This window comes from Furipterus horrens, unplaced genomic scaffold, assembly GCF_987537825.1.
Source record: "Furipterus horrens unplaced genomic scaffold, mFurHor1.1.pri manual_scaffold_8, whole genome shotgun sequence".
NCBI lineage: Eukaryota > Metazoa > Chordata > Mammalia > Chiroptera > Furipteridae > Furipterus > Furipterus horrens.
In genome coordinates, this window is record NW_028327178.1 from 55,624,328 (window position 1) to 55,648,550 (window position 24,223).

At 40.1% G+C, this 24,223-nt stretch overlaps 1 protein-coding gene across 5 annotated transcripts in view; it reads left to right on the forward strand.

Annotated features, from left to right (window-relative positions):
• Positions 1-24,223, forward strand: part of LDLRAD4 (low density lipoprotein receptor class A domain containing 4) — a 564,232-nt gene that overhangs the window by 70,386 nt on the left and 469,623 nt on the right. For 3 of the 5 annotated variants that reach the window (XM_090285860.1, XM_090285861.1, XM_090285862.1), the window contains one exon: positions 9,633-9,858. The exons of the other annotated variants lie outside the window; for them this stretch is intronic. The gene's annotated coding sequence lies outside the window, so the exon portion shown is untranslated. The remainder of the gene's footprint in view (positions 1-9,632; positions 9,859-24,223) is intronic. 5 annotated transcript variants of the gene reach the window in all.

Sequence of the window (24,223 nt, forward strand, 5' to 3'; positions counted from 1 at the left end):
CCATCCAAATGCTAGCTCTTATCCAAGGACCATGTGCTGACAGAATCAGAGGACGAGAGAGCAGAGGCACAGATCTTCCTGTCCTCTCTCCGGACTGAGGAGGTCTGCTGAGGAGTTTCACGAGGCATGGTGCTGGAGCCAGGTGTAGCGGGGTGCTGCTGCTGCTCACTCAGCTGAGCCCGCAGCTGCTGGGATGGAGGTGAAGACGTCATTATTCAAGTTCTCACAGCATTTCCTGTTCTCTTCAGGGGAGAATGAAATCTCAAATTCAGATTTGGTTGGCTCTCAACACAGATAAGAAAGGTTTAGGTGGGATTTCTTCAAGCTCCTTATGGGATTTGAAGTGTATGTTGAGACCAGGGAGCCATTTGAAAGTCTTTCAGTGTAAGACCTGTGATCTCAGAGGGTAAATGCTCCAGCAATTGAAAAATAACCTTAGATATAGACTGTGCATCCCTGATTAGGGCTTCCTGTACTTGCATTACATTTAAACTTTCAAGGTAAATCAAAGAGGATCGGTAGTGCTGGGAGAAGTGTCACCTTTGAGTGTAGGTCCCTGATGTCTTCACTGGTAAATAAATACTTATTTTCTCTGAATGTATCCTTGGTAGTGTACAATAAAATAGATTAAACCGTGAAATTGTGATCAAACAAAAACATTCAGAGCTGTGGTATAAATAAATGACCAGATTGTGCTGGGGGTTCCCTAAGTTGAAGGAGGATTTAGACTCTGCCTTACAGTTAGGGTAAGACTTCCCATCTATGTGAGAAGCTGGGCAGTTGTAGGTCAGTGCCTTCCAGGTTGTCATCAGGGGAATAATGCCAAGGTTCCCAGTAGGTGGAGTCCTGGGACAGATCTGAGGTAGACTAGTTTTGGAGTCTCCCTTGGCTTCTGAGAGCCAACCAGAAGGGTTCTCCAGGCCTTATTCAGGCTCTCCCTCCTGCCTGCTCCATGTCTATGCAGCATCTGGGCACTCAGAGCTGAGCTCCATGTCACTGTTTTCCCTCGTTCTTCCACTTTAAGGTTAAGAGTGCACTATCAAAAAATTGAAACTCGGCAATGGCAGGGATGCTATGCGCCATGTTTTAATTAAGAAGAAACAGCAGTGCAAAGGGGAAAGCCCAGAGGCAGGCACACCACTTTCAGAGGCTGTGAAGAGAAACTTGTTACTTCTGTCATTTCTGTCTGTGACCTGACAACTTGGGAATTTTTCTCTGCCTATTTGTTGGATTCTGTCCTTCTGTTATTAGACTATTGTTTTCTTATGAATTCAGAGTTGTATTAGAAAAACACCTGTAATTTTTGCTTAAAAACCAAACATGCCAGCAGCTTTATAGCACAACAGCATCAAACTGCTAAAAAGCTAGCAAATTTTCCTCCTGAAATTTTTGTGGGGGAGGTTTGGGTGCGGGGCATGGGGAAGAGTATAAGAATAAACCGTTCAGAGATTTTGGGTTGCTTGGTGGCATGCGTATTTTTCCATGGTGCGGGAGGTTAGAAATAGCATTGCTTTTTATGGGATTCTCAGAAGCAGCTCAAAAATTTGGCTTTGTGAGCTTAGTCCCTCTGTGTAGGTGAGGTAGCTTCTGCAGCCTGTCGGGTGAGGGCAGTGCCTGGCAGCATGCTCTGGCCCTGTCTCTGTCTGTCTTCCTGCCTCCCTGCTCCCTGCTTGGTGTCACCCGGATGAACAGCACTCAAGTGTAAAATGTGCTTATCAAGGTCAGGTTCTTGTGATGACTTGCCTCTGGCAACTGATGCCAGTTGTAACAGACTGAGTCTTAGCGGCCCCCACAAAGTCACATTGGTACATGTGTGAGGACAGTCACTGAGAGCAGGAATCGTAATCTGGGAGTGGGAGGTGCCCTTCAGGGCTGCTGCGTGTCATACTGGCTGAACCTCTTGAGTCCATCAGAGATGACCTCCTCCTATAGTCTTCATATCAGTGGGGTTGATGGGCCACTCCTTCAAAATGAGTCCTTATGGATTCTTGAAATTTGCTATGGGTTACATAATTCTTACAGATAGAGGTAGGTTGCCGAGTATTTCTCAAATTCAATGCTGAAAGGAAAAGAGGCAGTCACTGGGACAGAGGTTTTTAATGCCCAGGGGACACAGGACTTAAGTGAATTTCTTGAAATTGTGCCTATTTCTACAGAGAAAGCCAGGGATTTAGTGCAATTCGCAGTAATATTTTGACCTTCAAAAAGGCTAAGAATGTTTGCAGTAGAGAATGAGGCATAAAGTGCATTTAGCTTGGATAATCATTTTGGAAATATATAATGAGTGTGGGCAGAGGGACACATTGACAGGATTGAAGAGGACAGGCAGAGGGAAGAGACAGATCTAGTTATAAATTGTGTAATCTAACAGTACTACAGAGGACCCTTAAAGGTTTCTAGTGAGGTTTTTCTGTTGCAGGTCTTCTTCTTGAACTTCATATAATACTTGTTTTTGTGTTGGGTATGATTCCTACTGAAGACTAGGTGGTGGTGCTTGGTTAAGTTTGGAAGTTCAGTGCATCAGAGAGGTGCCTGCTGCACACAGGGTATCTGGGGTCTGTGTGGCTTCAGCCTGAAATGTAATAAACACTTTCCCACTTCTTTTCCTGGGATCTCCTTTGCCATTGTTCTACACATTTTTCTGCACCTGGGGATTATGATAGTGAACTCAGGGGAATGCTTGTCCAGAGGAGAATGAAGGAAATGTCAGGCAATGAGTGCTTCATCTCAGTTTTTACAAAACACTGTGGACTTTGGACTGCTCAGCAATGCTCTGCTTCCATGCCTTCTCTCTGACCAGAGAGATGGGATTGCTGAATAGGTATATAGGTAATTTATAAATACAAAACATTATAGTTGCTAAATGACTGGGTAGGAGAGTGTATAGGACGGGTCAGCAGGGGTGCTCATACTGCCTGGGCTGCATATTCTACATAGGAACAGAAGGTTTTCTGTTGAGTCCATATATATAGCTAGGGAAGCCATGGTGTTGCTAGGTTCGTCAGTTATGATGGTCACTTTGCCGTCTCTCATAGCAGAAAGTAAGGCAGTGCTTTGGAGATTGGACATTAGGGCAGGGAGGACTCATCCTAAACACTCTGCAACCTCAGTCTACATTTGCATTTTTTAATTGAATTTATTGCGGTGACACTGATTAATAAAATTATATAGGTTTCAGGTGTACAATTCTACAATACATCATCTGTGTATTGTGTTGTGTGCTCACCACCCCAAGTCAAGTCTCCCTCTATCACCATTTATCCCTTTTTTATCATCTTCTACCTCCTCCACCCCCCTTCTCTCTGTAATCACCATATTGTTCTGTGTACGTTTACTTTTTAAAAGTTGTAGGTTCTGTACTGATCTAACATTTTACCTGCTGTTATATTCCAAGAATAATGATGCTTTTGGCTTTCTTTACTTCTAAACTTGGGCTGAGCTGCATTTATCCAGTACAGTGACTGGGCAGGGAGTTCTACTTCCTGTGGTGTTAGTCTGGCAACTGCCATACATCTCATCACATTACTCTTCATCTCTCTGTACTCCCATTAATTTCATAAAAATAAGAAAATGCATGAGATTCTTAAATCATTTTGAAAAAGTTGTTTCCTGGGTCTGTGTGGGTTTGTGAAGTGTTTTTTAGTGCTCTGCAAGATAGAAAGGTGCTTTTGAGTCTTCATTAGAGAACTTGTTACCACCTCCTATTGTGATATTTAGTTTTTGATCTTCAATTGGTTCTCAAATGTTCTGCTTCTCCTTTTAAAAAAATTGTGGTAATATAAACATAAATGAAGTGTTTGGAACCATTGTGCAGCGCTGGTGAGAATGAAAAATGGTACAGCTGCTGTGTGGAAAACAGTATGTTTTAATCATTTTTAATCATACAGTTCGGTGAACTACATTCACATTGTTGTACAACTATCACCAGCATCCATCATCTTGAAAACTCAAACTCTTTATCCATTGAACACTAATGCCCCATTCCCCCTGTCACAGCCCCTGGCAGCCACCATTATTCTGTCTCTGTGAACTTGACTGCTCTAGGTACCTTATATAAGTGGCATCATACAGTATTTGTGTTTTTGTGGTTGGCTTATTTCACTTAGCATATGTCCTCAAGGCTTATCCGTGTTGTAGCATATGTCAGAGTTTCCTTGTGTTTTAGAAATAAATAATATTTAATTGTATAGATAGGCCACATTTTATTTATTCACTTGCCTATCAATGGACCCTAGGCTTGCTTCTACCTTTGGCTATTGTGAATAATGTTGCTATATACATGGGTGTCCAAATATCTCTTTGAGTCCCTGCTTTCAGTTTTTTTGGATATCCTCCTTTTTTAAAAAATTAAACTTTCCAAACTTATTCTTTTAAAGTATACTCTCAATTAGATACCATTAAAGATTCAGAAAAAGGTGTACTGAAGAGTGGAGATGATCTACTTGAAATTACAAGATTTACAAATATGAACTAATTAAAGGGAAGTAAAAGACAGGACAGAATTGAGAGCTCTGCTTTATTGCAGAGGTAATAAATATTATTAGAGGCTAGCAAGCCTCTAGTACACATTTCTGAGTGGGGTTAGTTTTTAGACAAGACTCCGGGTAGGGCCAGATAACTGACTTCCAGGAACAGCTCATTTGGTCTGCAAGTTGTTCTTGTGTTGTCAAGGCTGCGCATAGGGAATGCAATCAGGAAATGTGAAGAAATGGGAAAGTGAGAACATTTCTGGCCAGACTCTTGTTTTTTTCTGAAAATTAGAAATATTTTAAATTGTGACCTTTTAAGATAATAATACATTACTTATGATAAGAATTCTTCAAGATTTTTATGGGAATGAGATAAAACAATCATATGGAGTAGGAAGGTTTCCATGTTAAGTTTATGGTATGAAATCATTGCAGTGCCATCTGCGTGGTATGGCAGCTTATAAGGGTAGGTTCCTATTTACTGTGCCTCCATTTTCTTTAGTGCATGAAATGTCCCATCAAATCAAGAAATAAAACTAATATGTGAGAGGATAGAGAAGCTCATCTCCATGTGGGGAAATGCTGGCTTTTAAAAGTAATATGGAGATGTTTATGTTACCAAGACAAAGAAGCTGTTGTTGGAAGAGGAGCAGTGGGAAAAGACAAAGAATCACAACCAGCTGTTTTTGATAAAAATTTATCTTTAACACATACATACAGAGCTCCAGCTATGTGCTGGGCACTCTACAGGGGATTTGGGCACAAAGATGAATGGGAAACGCTCTGCCTTACAGAGGGACTCACGAGCTGATGGAGAAGACCCGCAAGTATGTTGTTTGGTCATAATCTGTAGTGACATATATTTAACATATTGTGCTGACGGGATTCAGGGCAGAGGTATTTATGTACACCTGTCTAGAAAGGTTTGTGGATTTGCTCACATAGGTAGTGACATTTGAAGTGGGTGTTAAAGCATGAACTGTCATTTTCCAGGTGGACAAATGTAAGGAGATATGATTCTGAGCACAGGGGAAGGCTTACACAATTGCAGAGATGTGGAAAACTAACAGTGTATTAGAGGGAATAGCAAGTATGGTTGGGATGTAGGGGGACATAGGAAGAAAGGTGACAGATAAAGATAAGGTTGGAAAAGAAAGTTGGGGCCAGACAATAAAGTATTTGAATGCTGTGTGTAGACTATCCTGTAAAGTAATGAGTACTATTTTGGGCTTTTCTGGGAAAATGTCATTAGATATGTGTTTAGGGAAGTCAAGTCTGCTGACCATGGGCAGGAGTGAATGGAGGGGAGAAATAGAAGCTAAGACTAGCCGGAAAGACTAATGAGGAGATTCTTTCAAGGCAGACGTGGAAAGGCCTGAACTAGGCAGCTGTGTCAGAGAGGAGGGAGTGAATGTGGCTTCCAGAATGACTTTGGGCTTAAGTCTTGGGTAAATGAGATGATGATATGAGTTTAGATAAGCAACCTAGGAGATGGAGCTCCCTCAGGGTGAGACTCCTTAACTGATAGGCCTAGGACATCCATGAAGATATGGCTAGAGAGTAGTTAGATGGCAGTCTGAGTCTGGGAGATTTGGGAGTCATCAGCATATGGCAAGATTATCCCAAAGATATAGAATGAAAAAGAGAGCAGGTCTTCTGAAATGGTGTGAAAGCCACAAATATGTAACTTTGTCTTATGATGATTACCTATTCTGTTGTCAAGTTTTTATCTGTGTCTCACGAGTTGTCAGAAAACAGTGGTTAAGCTTTAACATTTAGTACTGTGTATCCTTTTAACTCATCAGTGCAGCCTTAGAGATTTTTTTCCTTGGTTATACTCATTATCCAAAGTATTTCCTGACTATATCTAGATGCCTAAGGCCTGTTGCAACTCACTCTCATTCTTGTATATACCATCTAAAAACATTAGTTCAAATAGTGCATGTTATAGTCAGCCTTCAATTTGTGTTATTTTGGCCAGTGGACTCCTGGTTTCAAAATCCCCTGACCTAATATCCTGCCTTTCTTCTATAACTACTTAGAAGTACTTTTAAGAATTTCCCCCTATTTGTTAATCATGCCTCAATAAAGCTGGGAAAAAAAGAATTTTGCCCCATCTCTAAATGTATTTAGAAAGATTTTACTGTTGAGGTTCTGCCATTAGAAATTGAGAACTCTCAAAAGCTTTGTAATCAATCTTTCATAAATGCATTTTAAAAAATATTACTTTATTAATACATGATCAAAGGTAAGGATAAAGTAGGACTTGCATTCTTTATCTCCAGGTTTGTATCTGATATAGAGATGTGAAAAATGAATTCTGTTTCATTTTGGAAGGTGGGTGAGGTGGTGGGGGACATCTTTTGGATAAATAATGTACTCTTAGCCTGTGAATACTAGTTACATTCTTGTCTCATGCCCTGGCTGTGATGATTTGACTTTGTTGAGTAGGCTTATTCATTTTCTCCATAATCTGCTCTCATATTATGTAGGAGGATCCCAAATTCTTACTATTATTGCTGTTCTGATTTTATATGGAACTTAATTATGAGGGATGGACTTGGTATAAATTAGAATCAGATGACTGAATATTTCAGAGAAAATGCCAGTAATTTAAACTTCCTGCAATTGAGAATAATTAATAGAAGATCAATTAAAAAAACAGTGATTATATTAGTTTAATGAAGGCAAAATATACCTGGATAGCTCATTTTAGTTTAATCATTTGTAATTATAGAGTTTTAAGAAAATCTAATATAGACCTAGAAACCACCAGATAAATGACCAGGTACTATTCTTATTATCTCCAAAATAAATACTCTATTTCATGAAGAAGGTGGAATGGCAATAATTATCAGTTTAGATTCCTCTCACATTTTGAACTGAAGATGTACTTCTGTAGCAATTCTAATTGTGTTCTGTGGGTTTCTTTTTAATTGATAAAATATAGCAGTTTTGTAGTTCTTTAGCTAAATGTAAGTAGAATATAACCCAGAATAAAATAGGCAAATGCCCAACCTCAATTTCAGATAACTAAAGTGAAATGATCTCTTTTAATCACCTTCCATCATGTTAGCCCAAATTATACCTATAAATGTCTATTCCATATCTGTTTAATGCATAAGAATTTACAGAAATTGAAAGACTTACTTTGGCCATCTATATTAGAGTTGTTTACACTAAAACTCTTTCAAATTTATAGCAAAGGAGAATTTAACTGATGATAAGGCCAGTTGTCCAACTTTGGCTATTTCACACTAAAACATTGCTGAAATAATACTATTTGAATAATCTTTAAAAGAGGATCCATAGGGAATTAACACAATATTGTGATTACAAAGAAAATATTTTAGAAACCACTGCTACAAGGTGAATCAAGGGTCATAATAATAGTCCTACCAACCGTGGCAATTGCTCATACCTTCTGTCCTTTGTTTGGTGACACTAACAAAAGCAATAATGATACAACTACCGATACCATTGTCCTACTTAGAAGCATTTACAGCGCCACCCAGAAGAAAATAAACATGGACAGACTTTGGCAGAAGAACTAAAACACTGTGGAAACAGCAGCATCTAATCCTTTGGAAATTTGCAGTTGGGCGTTTTTAGAAACCCAGTTGGACTTCATAAGGAACTCAGGCTCTGCAACAATTCCGAATGCTCTACTGCTTGGTATTTTCCACATTACTTTAAGGACTCCCCTGAAGAGGTATGCCGCAAGGCAGCGGAGGTTTTTTTTTGGAATCAGAGTTTTCCTTCTCTGATGTGCCCTGACTGGAAGATCGAACCAGCGACACTTAGCTCGCAGGCCGACGCTCAATCCACTGAGCCAAACCAGCCAGGGTGATACCTCTTCAGGGGAAAGGCTAAGGGAGTAAACCCCGACAGAAAATCCGGAGCCGGAGTCCCTAAGGCAGTTTGACGTTGTAGTCAACACCGGCAACTCCTGCAGCGCACCTGAAGCCAAGCTGTATTGACTCCGTCTTTCCCTTGGACCCTTCAGCTGCGAAGAGAGGGGGGGTCTGCTGCATGGGCAACAGCAGACCCTCCATATCACCCTGCCCAGGCTCTGTAGCTTCAGCTTCACTGGAGAGGACACTCCAGCGTCATCGCAAGATGTCGATTCAACACGGGAGGAGACAGATACCGTGTCACTCCCGAGTCGGACTGCACAACCACTCTCGGCGGTGCAGATAGACTCTTAAGAAGCTACACCATCGTCTTTCGAGACGGACGGCTGCCGCCGACGACGATAAGGACTCCAACACTAGGCCTGTTTAGCAATTGTTTTGAATATACTCTAAGATTGTATTATATTATTCTGAGTTCTAAGAGTAAAATAATTCAGTTCCAGAGCATTATAATGGTTGAGTTCTTAAGGACTTAAATCACATAATATTTATTTTCTCATTTGTCCCTCTTGTATAGATGGATAAACTGAGAGATTATGTGAGGTGTATAATAGTATTTGTGATAACTCTTATAGTGTTAGAAGGGATTAATCTAGTATTACAGATTGTAACACATTAAACTGTTCAAGGATTCATAAATGTGAAAATATAAGTAAGATTTAGTATTATTAATGGGCTAATTGTCTAGTCACTTAACTTTACATCTTCTTTAGGAATGTTATCTGTCTTTAATTTATAGGGTTCAATTAAAAAAAAAACATTGACTCCATCTTTTGTGAACTTTAGTTTTTAGTGGAGAAAACATAAATAGGACTGTGGTTAAGAATGGCTAGTTGTCCACTATAAAACTTTGCAAAGCAGACTCATAGATACAGAGAACAGACTGATGGTTACCAGAGTAGAGGAGGGTTAGGGGACTGGGTGAAAAAGGTGAGGGGAGTAAGAAGTACAAATTGGTAGTTACAGACTAGTCATGGGGATGTAAAGTATAGCATAGGTATTATAGTCAATAATATTGTAATAACGTACGGTGCTAGGTGGGTACTGGAAATATTGGGAGTGGCGACACGTTGTAACGATTATCTAACCATTATGCTGTACACTTGAAACTAAAACAAAATAATATTGAATGTAAACAAGTTGAAAAATAAAATTTAAAAAATTTTGCAAAGTAAAAAACAGATAAATCATTGGTACAATCATCCAGGATCCATCTATCCCTGTCTTAGAGATCTCTACTCACTTGTAGATCCAGCTGTGCTCAGTCCTGTGTCATGGGACTGCCATGGAGAGACAGAGTGGTGGAGAGAACAGCCGGATTGCAGACCATCACATGTAAACTCTTCCTTGCTGAAGTTGGGTGCCTGAGCTTCTTGGGGTGAAGAATTATGTTCTAGAATAGGCTTCCTCCTTCTTAAAGAAGAACCACACTATATCCCAGCCTTTCATATGAACATTGAAGGATCACATGAGAGGTACGCCAACCTGTGGGGAACCACTGGGACATTTCGTATGTTTGGTTTAGGACTACAAGACTGAGTCCCTGCCCTATATGTGTAGCTTTCCCACATCTAGTTGTGTAGTTCTTATGCTCGGGTGGATGTGGGCTCAGGAACTGGGTGGGACCATATCACTGGCAAAGACTTTCAGTGCTCCTGATTGTAGCTGGAGGAGCAAGCAGGGCCCTGCCAGTTGATGCCTCCTCTTTGCTGGCGGGGGCATCCATTCTTTCCATTGAATATCATCACACTGGATGACTTCGTTTCCCCATGATTATCAGAGACCTTTGTCCCATGATCCTTGAGAGAAAGAAGAATGGAGGATTCCCTTATGTCCATGGTTCTTCATAGGAAAGCTTTCATACTTTGGGTGCCTAAGATGTTTAGCTTGTCGTCAGTATGATATTTCTGTGTAAATTTGACAGGGCCAAGGGGTGCCCAGATTAACATTTCTGGGCGTGTCTGTGAGTGTGTTTCCAGGTGAGGTTAGCATTTGAGTTGGTGGACTTGGTATATATAGTTTTCCCTTCCCAGTGACGGTGAACATCATCCAGTCCATTGAAGGTCTGCATAGAACAAAAGGTGAATGAATTTGCCCCCATTTCTTGCTGCATGCTTGCTTCAGCTGTGCCATCAGTCTTCTTCTGCCCTTTGACTGGGATTTATACCATTGGCTTTCCTGGTTCTCAGGACTTTGGACTCAAACTGGAATTATACCACTGGGTTTCCCAGGTTTGCAGCTTGCAGATGTCAGATCATGGGACTTCTCAGCCTCCAGAATTGTATGAGCCATTTCCTCATCTCTCTCTCTCTCTTTCTCCTGTTTTGTTACTCTGAAGAGCCTGACTAATATAATCAGTTTAAGAATTTGTAAGAGCAGCGTCTTCATTAATCTGATTTTGTTTTTATCCTAAGCATTCTCCCACAGTCTTAACACCTACCTTAATATGTAACTTATTCTGGATAAAATAATCCTGAAGCCATTAGAACACTATCCAATTTTTGTTTGGCCAGAAGAATTGATAGCTATTAAAGATTCCATTTATTTACCTTCTTCAGTTTTCTCCTTTTATTTTTCTGCAGGCAGGTATTCTTTAAAAAAAGATATATGCATGCCTGTTTTAGGCATTGTTTCATGCCTTATTCCTGTACTGCTACATGCATATTTTCTCTGATAAGCAAAATCAGTGGATCTTGAGAGTTCTTACATTTAGTAAGATATAAAACTAATTAAAACTCATGCACTAGGTATATTCTAAGAAGTTAGAGTATACCAGAAAAATGAAAAAGTCTTTTATTCCTGAATTAAACCACAGCTGATTTATGTCAAGCCTTTGCCTCTAAGGTAGGCCTATAAATATATAAGAGGTTACAGTCCATATAAAGATCATTTTGAGCACCAGTGGCCAAGTCCAGAGACCTTGCTCTGTACTATTCTTTCCGGGAGAAAGTCAGCTTAGACAGGGGCCACATCCAGATCTGTTGTGACACACAGAAGATTTAATTTCCTGAGACTAACTAAACTCTGAGGTATTTTCTCAGTTAACAGGCAATAAAAGCTAAAAGAAACTAAAATAGATTGTCTATCAAGACTGGATGTTTGGGCCTCTGAATCACAGTAAAAGAGCCCCTCAAGAGAATATTTGTGAATAGTGGTGTGCATATCCATGCTCTTCCCCTCCTCACCTCAGCCCGTCTGTGTTTGCTGACATCTTTATACCTCTCGAATTGAGGCTTGACCTTTTGTTCTCCAGAAAACTAAATGATAAATGATAAGTGGCAAAAAGTCCTCTCTGCCATCAAGAGGGACATCTGGAGGCAAAACAACTTTTAGTTTTTTCATCCTTTTTTTTCATTCATTCATTCATTCATCATTCATTCAATAAATAATTATTGAGTACTTGTTGATTGAAACCATAAAATACAGCTGCAAGTGAAACACCAAGTTTATTCTTGTATTATAATTTATTAATTATTGTATTATTTTCTATACGAACAACTATAAACCTACTTTTGCCCCACCCAGTATTATTACTGGCAAAAGCCTTTTATAAATTGAATTGTGTTGTTGGAGAAGTGTAGGCTCAGTCAGCTGCAATGATTTGCTTGTGGTTACAGAGCATGTAAATGGAACTGCAAGGACCTGACTCAGGTCTCTGATGCCTTTGTGAACCTTTCACCTCAGCACAGACTCAGCCCTTCTTTCTTTCACAGCGAACATTGTAGACTGGCCTGGTCTGAATTGTAGCTGATTTATTCCAAACAATAACAGCTAAGATCTTAAGATTCTTAGCAACAATGAAGGTCACATTCAATATAAAAATGATTTATCTTTAAGAATTCCTGAATTTTATCAAAGCAATGTTTCAGAGGAACAAAAATGTACCATTTCATAACCAATGTCATTTTTTTTTCCTGCGATCATTTTGTTTGTTCATTTACTTATTTATTTTTTAAGTATATTTTATTGATTATGTTGTTACAGTAGTTCCAATTTTTTTCCCCTTTGCTCCCCTCTGCCCAGTACACCCCTTCCCTCCAGTAATCACCCCCGGCCCCCCGCTTAGTTCATGTCCGTGGGTCGTGCATATAAGTTCTTTGGCTTCACCCTTTCCTATATTATTCTTAACATCACCCTGTCTATATTGTACCAACCCTTTATGCTTCTTAGTCCCTGCACCATATCTCTGTTTCTCCCCCAAACCCCTCCCAGCTGATAACTGTCCAAATGATCCCCATACCTATGATTCTGTGCCTATTCTGGTTTGCTTAGGTGGATCTTGTTTTTATTTTTTAGATTCAGTTGTTGATAGTTGTGAGTTTGTTGTCATTTTAGTGTTCATAGTTTTGATCTTTTTCTTAAGTAAGTCCCTTTGACATTTCATATAATAATGGCTTGGTGATGATGAGCTCCTTTAGCTTTACCTTGTCTGGGAAGCACTTCATCTGCCCTTCCATTCCAAATGATAGCTTTGATGAACAGAGTAGTCCTTGTTGCAGGTTGCCTTTCATCACATTGAATACTGCTTGCCAGTCTCTTCCTGCCTGCAAAGTGTCCTCTGAGAAATCAGCTGATAGTCCTATAGGCACCCCCCTGTAGGCAACTCTCCACCTCTCTCTTGCTGCCCCCAGGACTCTGTCTTTATCTTTCACCTTTGGCTTCTCAATCATGATGTGTCCTGGTGCAGTCCCCTCTGGGTCCAGCTCACCTCGGACCCTCCGTGCTTCCCAGACCTGTATGTCCATCTCCTTAGCAAAATTTGGGAAGTTCTCCTCACTTTTTTTCAATTCTTGCTTCCTTATTCTGTACTGGTTAACTGTTTTTTTCTTCTTTATGTTCCAAATCATTGATTTGAACCCCAGTTACCTTCCCTTCATTGGTTTTGTGTGGATTTTCCTTTGTTTCACTCAGCATAGCCTTCACTCCTTCTCTTATGCATTTGCTGTACTCAAGCATATCTGTCAAGCCTGTGAGCATCTTTATCACCAGTGTTTTGAATTCTGCATCTGTTAGATTGTCTTATCTCCTCATCTGTTAGGTTGGCTCTCTCCTCCTCGCTTAGTTCTTCCACTGGAACCTGATCCGTTCCCCTCTTTGGGCTACACTTCTCTGTCTTCTCATTCTGACAGGCTCCTGTGTTTGTTTGCCTCTGCATCCCAGGTAGAGCTGTCATTCTTGTTACGTTGTAAGGGGCGGAGCCTTAGGGATTTGTCAATACAGGCGACCTGTTTCACCATGTTGTGGCGCTGTATGTGCTTGCCCAGTATTTGCCCCTTTTCCAGGCACCTCTCCCACTTCCGCTCTGGACTGGCGCCCCTCTAGCTGCTGCCCTGGCCATCCTTCCCAGAAAATAGGTGGGTCTGCAGATGTTCTAGGACCGTGGAGGCCCTTTAAACAAGCGGACTCTGCTGAGACCAGCTGTTTCTGCCTCCATCCCAACTCCCACTGGTCTGCACAGTCAGAAGCAATGAGGCTTGATTCTCCCCGGTGCTGGGACTGTGAGCTGCAAGGTCCGGTGAGGAGCTGGGAACGCTCCCCAGGTGTCCCTCCTGACGTTTTAAAATGTGTGACCGCCCTTTCCGCTGGCCTGCCACTGCTGCCGCCACCACACCATGCCCTCTCCGCCCTGGCTTCGCCCCTCCTGCTTGTCTGGATGAGTATTTCTTCTTTATATCTTTGTTTGCTGGACTTGCATGTAGTTTGATTTTCTGGAACTTCTGGTTGTTTCTAGTTTTGAGTTAGTTGTATTCCTTCTTAGTTGTGGAGGGAGACGCCACGTGTCTGTGTACGCCTCCGTCTTGGCTGGAAGTCCTGTCCATTTATTTTTATTGTAGTTTTTTCATTACCATTTATACACCTTATACCCTCTTCCACCTCCCCCCTCCCTCCTCCCAGTCACCACACTGTTGTCCATGTCCAGGAATCCTTTTTCTTTTAACTCAATCCCTCCACCCCCAAACCACCCTCCTGCCAGAACTGTCAGCATGATCTCTATGAGTCTTGCCTCTATTTTGCTTGTTAGTTCAGTTTGTTCATTAGATTTCACATGTGAGTGAAATCATATGGAATTTGTCTTTCTCTGACTGGTTTATTTCACTTAGCATAATGTTCTGCAGATCCATCTATGATGTCACAAAAGGTAAAATTTTCTTTTTTATGGCCAAGTATTATTCCATTGTGTAAGGGTACCATAGTTGTTTTATTCACTCATCTACTGATGGACACTTGGGCTGCTTCTATATCTTGGCTATTGTAAATAATGCAGCAATGAACATAGGGGTGCTTATATTCTTTCAAATTAGTGTTTTGGGCTTCTTTAGTTAAATTCCCAGAAGTGGGATCGCTGGGTGTTAAGGCAGTTCCAATTTTAATTTTTTGAGGTAATTCCATACTGCTTTCCACAGTGGCTGCACCTATTTGCATTCCCACCAACAGTGCAAAAGGGTTGCCCTTTTCCACATCCTTGGCAGCACTTGTTGTTTGTGGGGACACACCCCAACTCAGTGGAAACTCTCTGTCCTGCAGAGGTTTTGAGATCGCAGATTAGAAGAAATGAGTTAACCCAGACACTGATTTATGTCTGGGAGGAAGAGAGGTGGCTGTTCTCTCTAGAGGAGAAAAGCCCCGAACTCCTTTTCCTTGTGCCTTTTCTTGAGAAACGTATGTATAGGGGTATTCAGTCAGGATACATAAATCACAGATTAACCCCTAATACTTTAGTTACTATCACCTTCTAGGGATTACAGATAACAATGGCATGAGCACAGTGATCGCTTTAGGTCAAGGTCTGCTGGATTCTCTGGCGCCAGAGGATCACCAGGGGAGAGCAGAGCAAGCTTCAAAGCATAATATACGTTCTTCAAGCCTGATTTCCCACAAGGACCTCTGGTGCAATTATTGGGTCATGGCTGCCCCCAGCTTTCCTGGTTTTCTGGTTGAGACTTACAGGCCTTTTGCAAGGCCTAGCTCACAGTGAGGCTACAGTTGCCGATATCACACAAAGCAGCTCCCTACAGTTCGCTGATTTATTGATAGCCATTCTGACTGGTGTGAACTCATATCTCATTGTGGTTTTAATTTTCATTTCTCTGATGATTAATGATGATGAGCATCTTTTCATATGTCTGTTATCCATCTGTATGTCCTTTTTGGAGATGTGTTTATTCAGATCCTTTGCCCATTTTTTAATTGGACTTTGTGTGTGTGTGTGTGTGTTGAGTATTATAAGTTCTTATAAATTTTGGATCTTAACCCCTTATCAGATGTATTGGCGAATACATTCTCCCATTCAGTGGGTTGTCTTTTTATTTTGTTAATGGTTTCCTTTGATGTGCAAAAACTTTTTAGTTTGATGTAGTCCAGTTTGTTTATTTTTTCTTTTGTTTCCCTCACCTGAGGAGATATATCATAAAAAATATCACTGCAAGCAGTGTCTGAGAATTTACTCCCTATGTTTTCTTCTAGGATTTTTATGATTTTGGGTTTAATATTTAAGTCTTTAATTCATTTTGAATTTATTTTTGTGTGTGGTGTAAAAGATAGTCTAGTTTCATTTTTATGCATGTATCTGTCTAATTTTCCCAACACCATTTGTTGAATAAACTACTTTTAGCTCATTGTATGTGCTTTCTTTCTTGGTCAGGTATTAGTTGACTATCGTGAGTTTATTTCTGGGCTCTCTGTTCTGTTCCATTGATCTATATCTCTCTTTTTATGCCAGTACTATTCTGTTTTGATTACTATGACCTTATAGTATAGTTTGATATTGGGTAGCATGATTCCTCAAACTTTCTTCTTCTTTCTCAAGATTGCTGTTGCTATTCGGGACCTTTCATGGTTCCATATAATTTTTGAAATATTTATTCTAACTCTGTGAAATATGACATGGGAATCTTGATAGGAATTGCTTTTGGTAGTATGGACCTTTTAATGATGTTAATTCTTACTATTCATGAACATGGCATGTGCTTTCACTCATTTGTATCTTCTTCAATTTCTTTCTTTAACATCCTGTAATTTTCCAAGTATAGTTCTTTTACATACTTGGTTAGATTTATTTCTAGGTATTTTATTCTCTTTGGAGCAATAGTAAATGGGAACATTTTCTTAATTTCCCTTTCTGGTAGTACATTATTGGCATATAAAAATGCAACTGATTACTAGATAATAATTTTGTATCCTGCTACTTTATTGAATTTTTATCAGCTCTTGTAATTTTTCTTTTTAAAAATATTTTATTGTTAATGCTATTACAGTTGTCCCAACACTTTGCCCCTGCACTCAGCCTGCCCCCCACTTCTATAGTCAATTTTTACACCATTGTCTATGACCATGACTCTTTCATGTATGTTCTTTGACTAATTGCTTTGCCTTCTTTCAATCAGTGCCTGCCTCCCAGTTCTAGTACTTTCTTGTTGGAATTGTTAGGGTTCTCTATGTACCTTATGTCTTCTGCAAATAATGACAGTTTTACTTCTTTCTTACCAATTCAGATGCCTTTTATTTTTCATTCTTGTCCGATTGCTATGGCATTCCTGTTGAGAAATCAGATGACAGTCTAATGGGAGCTCCCTTGTAGGTAACTAACTGCTTTTCTCTTGTGGCTCTTAATATCTCTCCTTGTCTTTAAGCTTTGCCATTTTAATTATGATGTGTCTTGGTATGGGCCTCTTCGGGTCCATTTTGTTTGGGATTCTTGGAGCTTTCTGGACTTGTGTGTCCTTTTTCTTTGCCAGGTTAGGGATGTTTTTGATCATTACTTCTTCAAATATGTTCTTGATCCCTTTCTCACTCTCTTCTCCTTCTAATATCCCCGTGATGCAGATATTGTTACACTTCATGTTGTCCCAAAGGTGTTTTTTTTTTTTTTTTTTTTTTTTTTTTTGAGCAGTAAAGCGAGGCCTTTATTCACGAGTCTTTAGAGCCGGGCGCACCCTCACAGCCAGGAGAAAGTGCGCCAAAGGTTTTTAAAAATCTCCTAATTTTTAAAAATTCTCTTCTCTTTTTGCTGCTTCGCTTAGGTGTTATTTCTAATTTGTCTTTCAAATTGCTGATTTGATCTTCTGCCTTATTTAACCTAGTGTTTATCCCTTCCAGTGTATTATTTATTTCAGATATTGCATTCTTTATTTCTGACTGGTCCTTTTTTATGGTTTCTATATCATTTTATTGAGCATCCTTATAATTATTACTATAAACTCTGTCTATGTCTGATAAATTGTTTGCCTCCATTTCATTTAGTTTTTCTGGAGAATTCTCTTGTTCTTTCATTTGGGGCCTGTTTCTTTGTCTTATCACTTTGGCCACCTCTTTGTATTTATTTCTATGTATTAGGTAGATCTGCAAAGACTCTGGTGTATACCTGTGTAAGATGCTGCCTGTGACTGGCCCTGGGCAACCTGTTTGCAACTATCAGCTATCCACAGCTTGTGGCTCACTCTGCTGGGGCTGGGTGTGTGCAGAAAGAAGCAAGCTGCACACCAAGGCCAGCTTTTTACCATCACCAGGCCCAGGGATAGGTCAGAACTCCCAAAGATCCTCCTTCATATGCAGGCTTTCTATTAGACTTACTCAGTAAAAGTGCCTTCTGCTGTATTTCTCAGCAGCCTGGCTTAAGCACCACATGATGAGAGGGATTCTTGTGGGTGGGTCTGTTTTCCCCCCAGGCTGATGCCGCATGGAGGGAAATGCTTTACCCAAGAAAGATGGCTTCTGCAATATGGGGAGTGACTGAGAATGGGAATCCTGGTGGCTGATCGTTGAGCTCTCATCCGTGAGCCATCAACCCCAGACTCTCTTCACATGGCTCTAGTCTGCTCTGCCCTCCCTCTGCCAGAGCCTAGGGTAAGTGGCTGCAAATTAAATTTTGTGTCTGGGCTCTTTAAGAGGCTCTCTGCCTCTCTAGCCATCTCTCCATGGCAAAGAGGAACCCTGCTGCTTTTCACAGCTTATTGTTATCTGTGTTCCTTTCCTGGTTCTGGTCCTCTAGGCTAGGGAGCCCAGCTTGGGCTTTAGACCCCAGACTTCTCAGGGGGAACCTTGCCAGCTGCTAAAATATCCATCCTGAACTTCAGCTGCCACCTATGGGAGCCGTTGCAGACCTTTTGTGCCTCTGTGCTTCCTGCCAGTCTCGATGTGGTGAAGTGGTTTTATTCTGTAAGTTCTAGGTTGTAAGGCTTCTCTCCAGCTACTGTTCAGTTGGTAATTCATGATGATTTTTCTTTATATAATTTAGTTGTAATTCTTTTGTCCTGGGAAGAGGTTAGTGTAACTTCCACCTAATCCACCATCATCTTAGTTCTCCTCTCCTACATTTTTAAGCTTATAATTATTTTTTGAAAATTATGCTTTTCATGTTTGACATTGACTGAGTGTCCCAAGCAGAGGGCACAGCATTGGGAGTTTTTTGCTTACCAGGGAAATACTGCCTTCAAATCTAGATGATTAGGCTACTTTTTGAGACTTATCTGTTTAAATCTTGGAATATGTCTGAGTGAAACAAAATCTTTCCTTCTAAGCTATCAAAAAGAAATGCTAGATATTGGGTGTTTTGAATTTAGTCAGACCTCATGCATTTGTTGTGTGCTGTAAAAGAACTCAGCAGGTGACAAGGAGATGCTGTGGGATTCAGAATTTTCCTGGCCTCAAGGAGCTATTTTGTTGCTATTTGGATGGTGGAAATAATGGTAAAGCATTTATGAAGATCTTAGTTCATTGTCTTAGGTGTTCCAAAGTGTATGGCAGATAGTGGCAATAATGTTGGGTGTGCTTTGATATGCATATATATATTATTGTATCTGTGTTGGCTGCTGACATTTTTCCTGGGTGTGTTCTGTACATATTTATGATTCTGTGAGCCATACTTTATTCCTGTTGCTTTCTCCATTTAATTCAGATGATCATGTAGCTTGAGATGACTATAGGTCAGGGAAACTTGAGTTATAAAATATTTTTAGCATCTAGAAATATTCTAGGCAGTTGTTAGTCTTCAGGTTTTGGGATACCCTTTATAATATCAGATGTAATAAAATATGTCCAATACATTTTGAGAAAGAGAGAACACTACTGGAGTATGTTTTCTCATGCCCAGTTCTATTACAAAATTTATAATAGAAATATTGAAAACCTTTAAAAATCATGCCTCGATAAAGAAATCGAAGCATAAGAGAGCCACATGATTTAACACCACATTGTTTTCTGCTTATTACATAGAGGATTTATTTAGCAATAACCTGCCTTGTACTTTGTGGGAGAGGGAGATCACTAGTCCTGATGCAGATTTTCACATTTGCTACCCCTTTGCTTGTTTCCTGGTAATTCTGTGATATAAAGGCCTCTGGGGAGAGATTGAGGATCTTTTCAACTCAAGGTGTATGCAGGAATGGGATGATGATGGAGGCTGTGTGCTCCAGCAGATCAAGTTGGGGTGTTGGTGAGGATGCTCCTAAGGCAGGTGTGCTGTGGTTTTGGGGCCTGGACGCCCAATCAGAGGAATACTGTGAACTTTTGGTATTGACTTCTTAACTTTTAGGCAGACGCATGACGAAAACACAGACCTGAAATCACTGGTTTATATCTTGGCAAAGTTACAATTTTTTTTTTACAATCTTTGAAGCATTGGCACTTTGGTTGGCATTCCCTGTGGTTCAGTTTTACATCCTGTCTATGGCCTCTGTAGTATTAAATCAGTTTTCATTTTGGGAAAACAGATCTTTTTGTGGACATATTTATTTAGTTGAGTGCATAAAGGGAGAGGAACATTGTTTCTGGGTTGCTGCTGGGAAGCTTTTGTCATATAGACAAACGCTTAATTTCATGTGTTAGTGTATATGTTTGTGTTTTTTTTTCTAAGTCAGCAGTAATTTGACTATGATTATTTCATGGCTTCTGTTTCCCCTTTGCCATCTATGAACAAATACTGAAATTATTCAATTAAATTTAGATGCATGAAGAGAACACCTACTCATGTGGAAGTTATGCAAATATATGCTAATCACACAAATGTGCTGGCTGAACTGGAAGATTGTTTTATACCAGCACTTGCCATCACAGAAGAAATATGGTAGCACAATTTTCTTATGGTTCATTTTTGGACTAAATCATAACTTTAAGATACTTTTTTTATTTAAAAATTCTGACTGTATCACTAAGAAAGAAGTCTTGGATGAATGTCACCTTCTTTGTTTTTTCACATTGCATGTGAATTTTCAGGTGTTAGTATTACTTCATTAGTCATTGTCACCTCTGCTGAACATCCTTTGAAGGTACTTTTAAAATTTACTTTTAAACTTGTTTTAAAAAAAATATTGTACTTTACCTTGCTTTGAGTCCTGGAAAATTATGTGTTAATGGCACTGTCTGAGTTAGGCCTATCTGCTTTAGGGATCTCAAGTTGGAGTCAGGCTCATAGGCTTGTATTGGCTGGAAGAGTCCTGCTACAAGTTCAGAGGTAGCTCTCTAAATTCATGTTAAATTATTTCTGAGGTCATCATGACATATTTGTTCTAATGGTTCTCCTTTTAACCTATGGCTATTTCAGTTTAATTCTATAAAGCAAGGTGGGAAATGTACATGTTAAATGCTGGTCAAGGTCACTGGCACTTTGAGGCTATAGTCTGGGAGCACACATCAGAAGAACCTGACCAGAAATGGCTTAAATAAGAGACAATTGTGATAAATAGCCTATTCTTAAAAAGCCTTAAATCACTTAATCTGAATACATAGCAAGAGATTTTTGTCATCAAGAGGATGCGATCTGTTATAGTTTAAAGCTATTATTAACAGGAGATCAAGTCATATGATTTTCTTTATAACTGAGAGGGACCAACACTCTCATATATATTCAAGAACCTCAATTACAAGTGAAGAATTAGAAGTTAGAGCGGTTAAGTGACTTGCCTAAGGTCAGACCCTTAGTAAGTGGTGTAGTGAACCTTGTAGTGAGAGCTCTTGACTTTAGCCTGTGCTCCAAGAGGAGGATGTGGATGAAAGATGTTGAAAGGCCTTTGAAAGTGATAGTTTTAATGGTTGCTAGGAAATTTCTGGTTGCACACTTTTTACATCATAATTGATGTTTGGACATCCTTCTTGTTTAGGTGCCAACAAAATAGTAAAAATAATGTTTATCTTTTTAGTTGGGTTTATATGGAATGATGAGAGATTGTTAATAGGAGATCTGAGAAACTGTCAGTACTAACGATGGATATAAAAGTGAATTCCATCAGATTTGTTCATTAGTCCTTAGAAAATGCTCAAGAACAAAGAGAGGTTTGTGGACTGGTCAGATATTTTGTAGTAGTCAAGCACAATGAAAATAAAACATTTAATTTGTAGCAAAACCCTTCTTGCCCTGAAAGAAATAACTCGTGGAATCTTTGTTTGCAACTGAGACATTAAAACAAACAAGTCTTTTAAGAGAAGTTTCTTAAATGAAGTATCAACAATAGTGAGGCCCCTGTTGGCATTTGGACTTTGTAGAAGCTCGAGATATTTACTTTACTCTCTTGCTTGGAATTTTCCCTCATACAGGGGCTTGCCCTCAACATAACATCATGTACAACCTTGAAAACTGTGCTCAACATCCGTGATGGATCGCACGACTTGGGAAACCTGAAATTTGATTCCTCTCCAGGGTTCCTTGTGTAGAGTCATCCCCCCATCAAGCCATGCATGTTCAGATCACTGTGCCTGAGCCTGAACCAGGGAAAACCAGAGGCTCCTGCATTTGGAAGCCTGGGTGTGGGCACGTCTTCCTTGACACCGCGCCAAAAGTCAGCGTATAATTGTGACATCACCCAGGACTACTAGTAACATTAAATATAATTTCACACAGCTAAATGGCTTGTATGAAGCTTAAATCTGGTAAATGAATTTTAAAGGATTAATTGTACTTTGAAATGTTTAGTATTGTATACTTAGTGAGTTATGGTGGTAGTGGTCTGGTGACTTCCAAGTGGGAAGATAATCTATGTTGTTGTTTCAGGTACTACATGTTCATGAATACCTAGAAGGAGTGGCATAGCTGCTGTTGTTTAAATATACATATTCCTATGAGGCTATAAGACTTCTCCAATAGGAGTGAACTATATTGTATATTTTGATACCTGTGCTTTTAATGATTGTACAATGATTGTACAAAAGGAGTTTTAGTTGATTTTTGTGTGAGAGATTGAGCACTATACACTGACAAAGGCAGAAATTAAAAAGTTGAAGTATTGGAACTCAAGTAACCATATAGATCATTGAGTCCTTCTTTAGCATTGTACAAAGAGGAAAACCTAACACCTGCAGAGGGTGAGTGACTTTGGCAGAACTGTATAGTCAGCCAGTCATAGAGACAGGAGCAGGGCAAGAGGAAAAGGGCAGTTAGCTTTTTAAGAATAACAGAGACCCTTGGAATTTATCAATAGGAAGGTGGCATTCTGTAAAATGTGTTAGAAATTCACTGGCATAAGGGACCAGGGAACTTGGATAAAAATGTACTTTGGTTAGCTTGATTAGCACATCTCCTGTGGTCAGGTGGGCATTGCCAGTCGTTGCTGCTGAGCACCTGGGATGCAGCAGTCTAGTTTAAGTTCATCCTGCTTCAATTGGTATTGTTCTGAGGCCTGGATAGGTAGAAACATCAGCGGGCTCATTGTCAAACTCTGGAAAAGCAGAAGTTGGTAAGCCATGTATAATCTGAACAAATGGGCTTGTACAAAATTATTCTTGAAATTCTAGGGGAAACATCCATGTGATGCCTTTGTCATTCCCTCTAAAATTCAAGGACAGAATGCTAAGAGTGATGATTTATGAAGACTGTAGGCATTTTTGGTGACATATGTAAAAAAAGGTGAAGATTATTTTTATAAAATGGCCCCAGTTAGTATCGGAACAATCATCTGTACCCTACTGCTGTGGACAGTAGATGTGTGTGAGTAACTGGAAGATTAATGCTGGGCCAGACTCTGGAAATAAACAAATTTTAACAATAGTGGAGATTTTCAAGTTTATGGTGTGCCTGTTTGATAGTTCAAAGAAAGAGCAGTTTTGAATCTTCCTTTAGAGTTTTATTTTTGGAACACCTGCCTTTTTCTCACAGCATCAAGTTAGGTGAGTGACGCCCCTCCCTGCAACCTCCAGCTTCAGAGGAAGTAAAGGGAGTAGAGCACTCTGGAGTCAGTCCTGGATTCAAGAGTAAAGCCCTCTGTGATACAACTTTTAGTTTTTAGTGGGAAGACCAGACTGGCATGACAATAACTAGTGAATTTCAGGGAGACATACAGATCTGTCTTGGTGGCGAAGGGTATTTTAGATCCCCATATACAGGTATAGAAACAAATGGGAGTCCAGTGCCTCTGGACTCCTGAAGGATGTTGCTCCCTTCAGAAAAGGAAGCAGGTTGAAAGGCTGCCTACCAGGTTCCTACACAGATCAGCCTCTAACAATTAAGTTGCTAACTCTGTTTGAAGGGGGAATGCCTGTACTGAAGGAATGTACTGGAAATAGGAACAGCTGGTCACAACCCATCTAGCTCTACCCAGTGCTTGACATGTCTTGGCTCCTGAGGAATTCTGCCCTCCCCACCATGGTTTCAGGACCTTGCTTGTTTCTGGAGAGGCATGGTTTTAAGGCCCAGCAAGTACTTTCTTATAGGTGGGGCTTGCTGAGGGCAGAGGGCAGACTGTGGCTTCTCTTTCCACACTCCCACCCACACCTGCCTGACCAACCTCTCAGTGTGGAACAGATGGTTGTGGTGGGAAACAGAGCTCTCTTGGGGGCAGAGGAATGAGGGGGTCAACCTCTGCTCTGATGGCCTTTTGTCCTAAGGATGTGGCATCCTTGGAGTCAGACATGATC